General features: G+C 51.4%; 1 pseudogene; it reads left to right on the top strand.

The window, feature by feature from the left end:
- Positions 1 to 2,614: 2,614 nt before the first annotated feature.
- LOC125943440 (uncharacterized) lies at positions 2,615 to 4,523 on the top strand (annotated as a pseudogene).
- The last annotated feature ends 5,120 nt before the right edge of the window (positions 4,524 to 9,643 follow it).

The raw sequence follows: 9,643 nt of genomic DNA, 5'->3' as shown, positions 1-9,643 counted from the left end.
GTATAGTGGGAAACTCCGGATTGATTTTGTCCACCTTGGGTTTTTTAACGTGAAACCAATAGACGGTACACGGGTGTTATTGCATTTTGCCCTCATCGAAATGCGGTCGCCGAGGCCACGATTTAATCCCGCACCTTCGGGCTTAACAGCAAAAGAAAAGCCACGACGCTACCACGGTCGGGCAAGTGCGACATAATGGCGCGACGCAGGAGGCAAGCCAACTTCTGCTGGCTAGAATAAACGGCGCCCTTACAAAGATGGTATGATAAAGAGAGCGGCCGGTGGCGTTGCAGGAGTCGCGCCTCGATGGCGCATGAGTTGATACCGACGAGAAACCGTTGGCTTTAGTCAGCGCTTAGCGAAAATTTTGATAACATTAGTTTGACGTCTCCTACCCATTCCGCTCACAGCAGTGCATACACACACTTAGCACCTAAACAGAGAAGAGCTCTGTCCCTTCCGAAGGTAATGTACTTGCCTTGCCCGTCAGCTGTTTGTTTCCCCGTTTGAGGTGCAAAAACATAAGAGCTCGTAACACTGTTTTGTTCGGTAAACACGGTAAACTTGAGTCTACGAGGAGAAGCACAAATTCTGTCCGGACGATATAACTCATTCGTCATTTCTTCAAAAAAGCTAGGGAGGCAAAAGTTTGCTTTGCGGAACAGCTAGTATGTAAGGGCTGTATGTGAACGGCAATTCGTGCAGGGTGTATTCTTATACCGCAGTATGCAACCCGTCGGGCTCTGCACAACAGTCTGCTGAGTCGGCCGCAGCCTGGTTGCAACCGCGCGCGTAGCTCTACGATTCGCTTCTACAGCAGAGGTTCGTACCTCGCGTGGAGATGCGTCAACGTGTACCGAAGGGTAAACAACGGCATCCGGACTATGTGGCGCGAAAGTCACATGCCTTGACCCGAGGCACGATGCGTTGCTGCTGCTGATGACGATGGTGCTTTATTGGCATCCCTTTCGAAACGGGGCGGTGACAAATAGTTACCTAACCTACTTCAGTTAACCAAGTCCAGGAATATGCAGCATGCAACATAATCGAGCGGCCGTTTTGATCAAACGACCATGGTCATATCCAACTGCTACATGTTGGGACACCTGGTGGAATATAGCGCAACTGCAATGCAATGTTTGCATGTTGTTACGCTACGCGGCGCGCATGTCACATCACGTGACAATTGGCACGATACGATTCTAAGGATGATGATGATGATGATTTAATGGCATTCCCTATGAAACGGGTGGTGACGGACACCTATCTTGCTTGGTTTAATGAGGTATGCTGTACATGTTTTTCGTCCTTGCATTTTTGTATACATTTCCGTAATCTGATTTTTCTACTCAAGCCTTCTCTATCCACCTCATACAACTATACCTATACAACTGCTACATGGCGTGTCCTCTGGTGTCTCAATTCAGGAGGAGAAAAAAGAGAGCTGCAGTTGCCGGGAAGCCCGACAAGCATTCAGTGATCTTTGAATGCTGTCGCGTTACACTCTTAAATGCGAAGCTTAAGTTTCCTGCAAATTTTTTGTATACGTCTCCTTAAAATATTTCTTTTTCTTTCAACCTTCTACCTTGTGCCGCTACCTGTGCATATGCTACATGGCGTGGCACCTGGTGTAACAATATGCAAATGCAATGAAATGTATGTACGTATCGACGCTACGCGGCGCGCATGTCACATGCCGTGTTTCCTGCCGCACTAGGGCGCGTTTTTAGAGCATTTTTCTGCTGCTAGCTAGCAAGCGCTGGCGTGGTTCATTTTTTAAAGACGATAGTTTGTCTTGGCTACCTAAACGCGAAAAACTCCGTGCGTCTGTCTGTGTCTTTCTCACTCGCTTCAACCGCCTGGCAAAAACCAAGCATGAGGAGAAGAGGTGCAGAGAGAGAAAAAGAGAGAGACAGACAGAGAGGGAGAGTAATAATTAAGTAAATTATACAAACATTCTTGGCGAGGCGGAATGCGAACGTGGGTACCCACAGCCCGAAGGCGAGCATCATGACCACTAGGCTAGACACCCACGTATGTAGAACATGCATTTATGGGAACGATATGATTACGTTGTACCAACGATTGTAACAGAACTTGCCATGGGCGAGAGAAAGACAAAATGAGAGCGAGAGAGACATTTAAAGAAAGAGAGAGAGAGAGAAAGAAAGAGAAACACTGACTGAGAGAAAGAGAGAGAGGAAATCGACAACCGATTGAAGGAACATGGCTGTTACCAGGCTTCGGAAGCAACGCTGCAAATGGAAAAAAATAAACGCGTTAGAAATGGTGTCGAAGAGGCGCTACGTGTTAAAAACAAGCTTACTGAAGCAGCGACTCTGTAGCCGGCTTTGTGCCAACAGTAATAAAAGGTCCCAACAGATGGCACGCAAGCAGGGCGAAAGCGGGAAACTTGCATTGAATTCAGCAAAAACTATACATGGCTTGCACGTGACGTAACTTCCGCCCCAGTCAAGCGCCGGCGTCCATGCTGGGGACCCATTCTTCGTTTCGCAGCTGTCCGTCCGTGCAGTCCGTATCGTCAAGTGCCTTGCCTGTGACGCCTGACCGTTCCCGATACGCTGTGGATTGTTTTCCTATGCTTTCGGCCACGATGTCTCCTCCCCAGAGGAGTGAGCCATTCAGTGCAGGGTATTACACTGAACTTGTGGGATCGGTGCGCGTACGCTATGAAGAGAGGGTGCAAATGTGCGACGGTATGGACCTGTACACACTGCGACCGGGTGTCGACACGACGATCGACGTGAATGTGTTCCCTCAAGTGACCCACGGGGATATCGTAAACTATCTAGTTTACTCCTCCAGCTTTGTGACGGTAGAAGAAATGACCGCTTTCAAATCAATGGAAGGACACAACTATTTCACCAGCGGGTGGGTGAGAAGCCTGTCTGCAATACGCCTATGAGACGAAAAGGTGCTTCTCCTCGGAGAGGTGAGCTCAAGAACCTTTTCTGGCGCGTTTCTCGAAAAATAGCCTGCCATTGTTGTGATTTGCGCGGAGTGAAAAATAAATCATGCATCTGGATGTGGTGGCGCCGTTTTCAGATGACGGGCAAACTTCAAAGACGCCCGCGTACCAAAATTTACCGAGCATGGGCGCTATAACGTAAAATGATTCCAAACTGTTTTGATTCCAAACTCCTGACGTGGAATTTACGTAACCACCGACGCAAGCATCGGGCGGTGACTCGCAGCGTTGTCTGAACAACCCAATCAAACACTCTCCTCGTTTATAGGAGGTCAGGTTTGTTCGCTTTCAAAATCAATAATATTGTCTACAATCAGCGGTTTTTCTTATCTAATTGGCTGACAAGAGGCGAGGAGCACGCTCTAGTGGAGAGTGTTTCGATGGGGCCGACCCAGCACAGTGAAAATACATAACCGCATGAAGAGGGTGGTGCTGGCTTGTCCGATTGGTCCGCTTCGCCTTACTTAGCTTGCGGTGGCTGGTCGAAAATCGCGGCCGCGAACAACGGAAGGATAAGAATGCCGCTAAAACGGATTTCAACAAGGACGAGTTGGCAGAGCGATGTCGTATGCATGCCGAAAGGGCTCGATACGTTTTACTGCCACGCAAAAAGGTTTATCATGCGCAAATAAATACATGCTCACCGGTAGGTGCGATTAGCGAGGGCCTGAGTGATCGGCGGGCAGCCATCTTCTATTCCATTCGGAACGGGGCACTCTGTGGCTATTGAGAAAAGTTTTCAGTTTTGTTCCGCATATTAATGCATTTTCTTCGCGTACACGTCACTTTGACGTGGTGAGTTTTCGCTGTTTTGTGAGGTCGCGTGACAGACAGGTGAAGTGGGCGTAGCCAGAAAACATTGGACCAAAAGCAGAGGGGTAATGGTGAAAAGGCGTCGAATCAGGAATGATTATTTTTCTTTTGGGCGGTTTAATCATGCATAATCTGTGTGTAGACGTTAGATCAGATGGGGAGCTATCACTGTTTTCGTGACGTCGCGTGACAGACAGGCGAAGTTTGGAGTGGCCCGAAAATGTTTTGACCAATCGTGGAGGCTGATTGCAAAAATTGGAATCAAAACAATTTGAAATCATTTTACGTTATAGCGCCTCATGTCAGCAAACGCTACGAGGTTCAAATTCTGCCCCTATTAGTCCGATTTCCAGTGTTAAAATGCGGTAATGAAGATAAACAATGCCTGTTCTTTTACGCTGCTGTGTTCGCGGCTAGGTTATCTGGTGTGCATACGCCCGTTTTGTAAAAAGTGCACGTTTGTTTACAACCCGGTCATCTGTTTTCGCAGGTCAACCATTCCCAAAGGCTCAGCGACCACCCACTTAAAGACTGGATATTGTGCAAAGCAGATGGCAGTGTGCTCGCTGCCCATTGCACCTACATCGCAGGTACAGGCGAGACATGCTCCCACGTTGGAGCTTGTCTCTTTGCTGTGGAAACTGGCGTGCGCATCAGGAGCTCTGTTTCATGCACCCAGAAAAACAACGTCTGGCTGCCTGCCTATGTTGAAAAAGTGTAATTTAGACGACTCAGGGACGTCGACTTCACTTCAATGACAGGCCGGAAACAGCAATACGATGGCACACTTGCTGAAGGACAGCAAAAGAAGAAGAGGTTGGAAATTCCAAGTCCTTCACCACATGAGCTGAAAGAACTTTATGACGACATTGCAAAAGATGTCATAGTATCAGCACTATTCTCTGTGCATAAGGATATATGTGATGTATTTCAAGAGCCAGTTCAAAAGCCAGCAGCACACCTGAGAAATCTCTTCAGCGATGATGCATTAGGCGATAGCTATGAGGTTCTCGTGAACAAAGCAACCGATTTCATGTCTACCTTCACTGTTTCGAACGACACCTCAAAAGAAGTAGAGTTATTAACAAAGCAGCAAAGCCACTCACCGCGTTGATTTCTTTACAGAACAGGACAAATAACTGCTTCTGCTATGAAGAAAGTGTGTCGCACAAAGGTAGCAAATCCTAGTGTTTCATTAATTTGACACGTATACATGTTTCTCTTTCACCGGTGGCCGCTTTCCACCGGCTAACAAATGTTAAACGTTATCGCTCGGCACAGGAAGCGCCTGTATCGGAAGTTTCTAGAACGTTATCGATGCTCCTTTCCGTTGCCTGTTTTCGCCGACGCTTATATTATCTGATTGTATGACCGAGGCGAATTGTCTAGAACTTTCTGGAAGACCCGCGGGCATCAGGGATTAATCTGGAACCTTCGATGACCCAGGTATAAAAGCCGACGCGTTTCGCCGCTGATCAGATTTTCGACGATCGCCGACTGTGTTCGCCGCTATCGTTGTGCTTCGTGCGTAGCTCGCTTTTGTGGGCACAGGTTCGCCCAATAAACAACCAGTTTCGTCATACACAGTTTTCTGACTGTTTTCTTTACTGTCACTACTACGTGACATCTGGTGTAGGTGCTTTTGTGTCCATGCAGCGGACGCCCCCGAAAAGCCGTGATCCAAGCCCGAACCCCGAATAGAGTACCAACGTTGTCCCGGAGCATCGAGCTAGCCTCAGGCTACAAAACCAACCACTGGAATACGGACTTCTTCCCGAGAAGACCAAGAGGACAAAAGTCACGACCTCGACAGCAGCTACCATGACAGCCACTGTGCCAACATCTGCAATCGTGATGCAACAACCCAGGGAGCCGCTGACTTTCCGCGGTTCGCCATGTGAACACCCCGAAAGCTGGCTGGAGGCATACGACCGGGTCGCTACGTTCAACAAGTGGGACTGCGACGACAAGCTGCGCCATGTTTACTTCTCACTTGAAGATGGCGCCAGGACCTGGTTCGAGAATAGGGAGCGTGCACTAGCAACCTGGGACCTCTTCCGAGCCGCATTCCTGGACACCTTCACTAGCGTCGTCCGTAAAGAAAGAGCTGCAGCCTTGCTGGAATACCGTGTACAGCTCTCGAATGAGAGCATCGGTATGTATACTGAAGAAATGACTCGATTATTCCGGCACGCCGACACCGCTATGCCAGAAGACAAGAAAGTTCGCATGCTCATGCGGGGAGTTAAGCAGGAGCTATCCACCAACGACAGTCCAAAACATTCTCTCGGAGGCTACAACGATCGAGAAAGCACTGGACATGCGCAACCGGCAATACAATCGCCGTTCGACGCCACAGTACGCCGAAGTCCAAGGACTCTCCCACGACCTACGAGACACCATCAGGGCAATAGTACGCGAAGAGCTGCAGACGTTGCTACCGTCGTCGCAGCCTCAAGTTGCTTCCATCGCCGATATCGTGCGGGAGGAAATCCAGCAATCGCTAGGACTTCCCGAATCATCGCAACCCCAGCCGGAAGCGATGACCTACACCGCCGTCGCCTGTCGTCAAGGCCCCCCCTCCGCGCTCGCGCCAGGGCCCCGTAACGCCGCAGTTCCGTCGTCCACCACCGCCGCCGCCAGCACGCCCGCCCGTCGCCCAGCGCAGCTACCAAAGGAGGACAGACATTTGGCGCGCCCCCGACCACCGCCCGCTCTGCTATCACTGCGGGGAAGCCGGCCATATCTACCGCCGATGCCCATACCGCGAGATAGGCCTACGAGGGTTCGGCGTCAACGCACCGCGTCCACAGCTTGGCGAGCGACCACGTGACATCGGCGACTACCTCGCCGGAGCCCAGTGGCAACGACGACGACCCTCACGCTTGCCGTCACCGGGCCGCTACATCTCGCCGCATCGCCGCCAGTACACCGGTCCCACCCGGGGCCGATCTCCACTGGTTCAAAAGGGTACAAGCCTACCCCGGCCTGGCGTTCGGCTTCCTTCAGGGGTGATACGCTTGGGAAAGGAGCCTGCGCCCTGAATACCCGTCGAAACCAACGTGAGCACGGAAATTCAAAAGAGTGTCTGGGCCGCTCCCATGGCGGTCATTTCCCATGTGGCGCCCCAAGCACCTATTGAGGTGGGGGCACCTTCGGGTTGAGGTCAAACACCCCTTTCCAAGCGTTCAGGTCCCATAATGGCCGAGCACCAGGCCGGGAGCGCGCTTGTACTATTTTACCGGTAGGTACCCGGCGGCAGCACTTGCCTCCCACAGCCGCGGCGGATGCTCGTCTACAAGGCCGTCTGTGGTTGGACAAGAGGTGCCCAGAGACAACAGCTGAAATCTCTATTGGGTCCTCTTTCGAGATGTGGACCCCCACTACAGCCGAGCACCAGGCCAGGGGACATCTCTACCCATGAGAAAAACCGGTGGGTTCCCGGCTGCACCGGGATTTGAACTCGGTACCTCCCGCATACGAGGCGGATGCTCTACCGCTAGGCCATCGCTACGGTAATCCAGCACAGGTGGATTACCGCAGGTGGAAACTAAAGGCAGCAACCGATGGAGGTGCGGTTGCTGTACGACGCAATGCTTAAGATACTCCGCCGCTGACGACGACGACGATTCACGAATCGTCACGACGAGATATCAGCATGCCACCTAGCAACAGCCTTGACAGCACTTCGCCGCAGAAAGGAGACCTTCCGAAGCGACGTAGCAGCAGCAGAGCAAGCCGACGCAGCCGTGATCCGACGCCACGAATTAGTCGCAACGCCAGACGCCGGTCTACCGATCTAGACGTGCTCATCGGTGGTCATAACGTCACCGCTCTCGTCGACACTGGCGCCGACTATTCCGTCTTCAGTGGCGCGTTCGCCGCCAAGTTGAAGAAGGTGAAAACAGCCTGGCAAGGACCAGATATCCGGACAGCGGGAGGCCACCTAATAACGCCGACTGGAATCTGCACAGCGCGAGTCACGGTAAACAACCGCACTTACCCGGCGAACTTCGTAATCCTGCAGCACTGCTCCAAGGATGTCGTCCTAGGCATGGACTTTCTAAATCAACACGGTGCAGTCATCGACTTAAGGTCCAAGTCGATAACGCTTTCAACGCACAACGCGATACTACCGGATACAAGTATAAGTTACCATGCCTTGAATGTGCTTGAAGAACAAGTCACCGTTCCGCCTCGCTCCAGCGTAATGATTTCCGTCGGTACCGAAGTGCTTGCAGACAAGAGGACGTCATGGAGGGCGATCATCACTAACTGCTCGACCGTGAAATTTGCGTCGCTAGAGGTATAGCTGAGCTACATGCAGGGAAAGCAAGGGTGATGCTCTCGAACTTCAGCCCCGAATAGAAGCACAATAACAAAGGCACCACGGTCGCCTAAATCGACGAAATAGTACAAGCCAGCAGGGATTTCGCCTTCACGGATTTCGCCTCACGGATAGATGCAATACCCATGTATTGCATGTATCATGGGAGGAGTGAAAGGTGGGGGAAGAGCGTGAGGGGTGGGAGGAAGGAAAAGAGAGGGTGTGACGTATTAGGAGCGGCAGAAGACTATTGTCTTTCGACGTCATTTGCAGCGAAGGAAGCAGATATCCGGCCATTTTTTTCAGGTGTAGAGTTGCTGTCTCCCGCGCACCGGGCCCATGTTCAATCCCGGAGGGAACTGGGTATTTCTTTTATTGCGATAGCAACTATATGGACACTTCAACCGGATTTCTGCCGTCGCCGTCGCCGTGAGGTTCCGTATAAAGTCCAACGGCGATAAAATCGTCCCCGCGTGCCGTATTCCCCCGCACGCTATCACGGAGAGCGAATGCACGGCGGAAAGCAAACACGACCGTTGCGCTAAAGGCCGTGGGGGTATGGGAGGGAGGGAGGCTGGGCGACGCTGTGCTCCGGCCCCAAATGCGTATCTTGCAATCGGGCGCAAGTGGAACTGGCCACTCAATCTCCCACCCGAAAGCAAGGAAGCGGGAAGGCAGCGCGGGAGGGAGGGGGGCATCTTTTACTCTGCCAACTACTGCGTTTGTACTTTGCCCGGCTGTGGCGGTCGCCCGCACCGTCTCTTATCTCCACACGGCTCTAACCTTTGTATTTACTGTGCATTCGCCGCTCAGTTTCCGTTGAAGCGATAGACTGCACGAACCTCAGCCCGCTCCGGCGGCTGCGCTTGGTGCCAGCCTTCTGACAGTCGTTGTCTGCGGTCATTCAGTGTGATCTATTCAGGTTTGCTTGTGCGCGCTGACACCACGCTTGTTAATTCAGTTAGTAAGCGAATGTGTACAAGTTTATGCAGCCGATAAAGCTTGTATTCCTACTCCGAATAGTTCTCTACTAATTCGCTGTCGCAATTAATGCTTCGCCTTTCGGGCGAAACTGCGACAATTTTACTGGTTCCCGCCGATAGCTGCTACGGACACCGGACACCATCGGCGGAGGCGGAGGTGGATGCCATCACCAACCTAAACGGTTATTAGAATGAGCCTGTAAACGGTTCCTCTGTAAATATCGTGCCAGTCACATATCTGTACCTGCATTGAATTATAACAATGTATGGGACGCAAAGCTGACCAAACTATTTTGTGGCATGTACCGTGACCTCGTTTTGCAGGGCCTTGCATTGTTGCACAGTTGGAACCGAATGTGAACAAGTTTTAGCAGTTCGAAAGCTGGTTGTCAGTGGCAATGGCTTGTAATCCAGCGGCCGTTTTTGTCAGACGGCCATTGTGTGACCCCGTTTCGCTAACTGGGGATGGAAGCCAATCGCAATCGAGAATTTTCACCCGGATCGGGGTCGATAGCGATCGAAAGCGGCCCT

Source organism: Dermacentor silvarum, chromosome 2 (genome assembly GCF_013339745.2).
Source record: "Dermacentor silvarum isolate Dsil-2018 chromosome 2, BIME_Dsil_1.4, whole genome shotgun sequence".
In the NCBI taxonomy this organism is placed as follows: Eukaryota; Metazoa; Arthropoda; class Arachnida; order Ixodida; family Ixodidae; genus Dermacentor; species Dermacentor silvarum.
The sequence above is the reverse complement of the archived record's forward strand: the minus strand, read 5'-3'. Positions and strand labels throughout refer to the sequence as shown.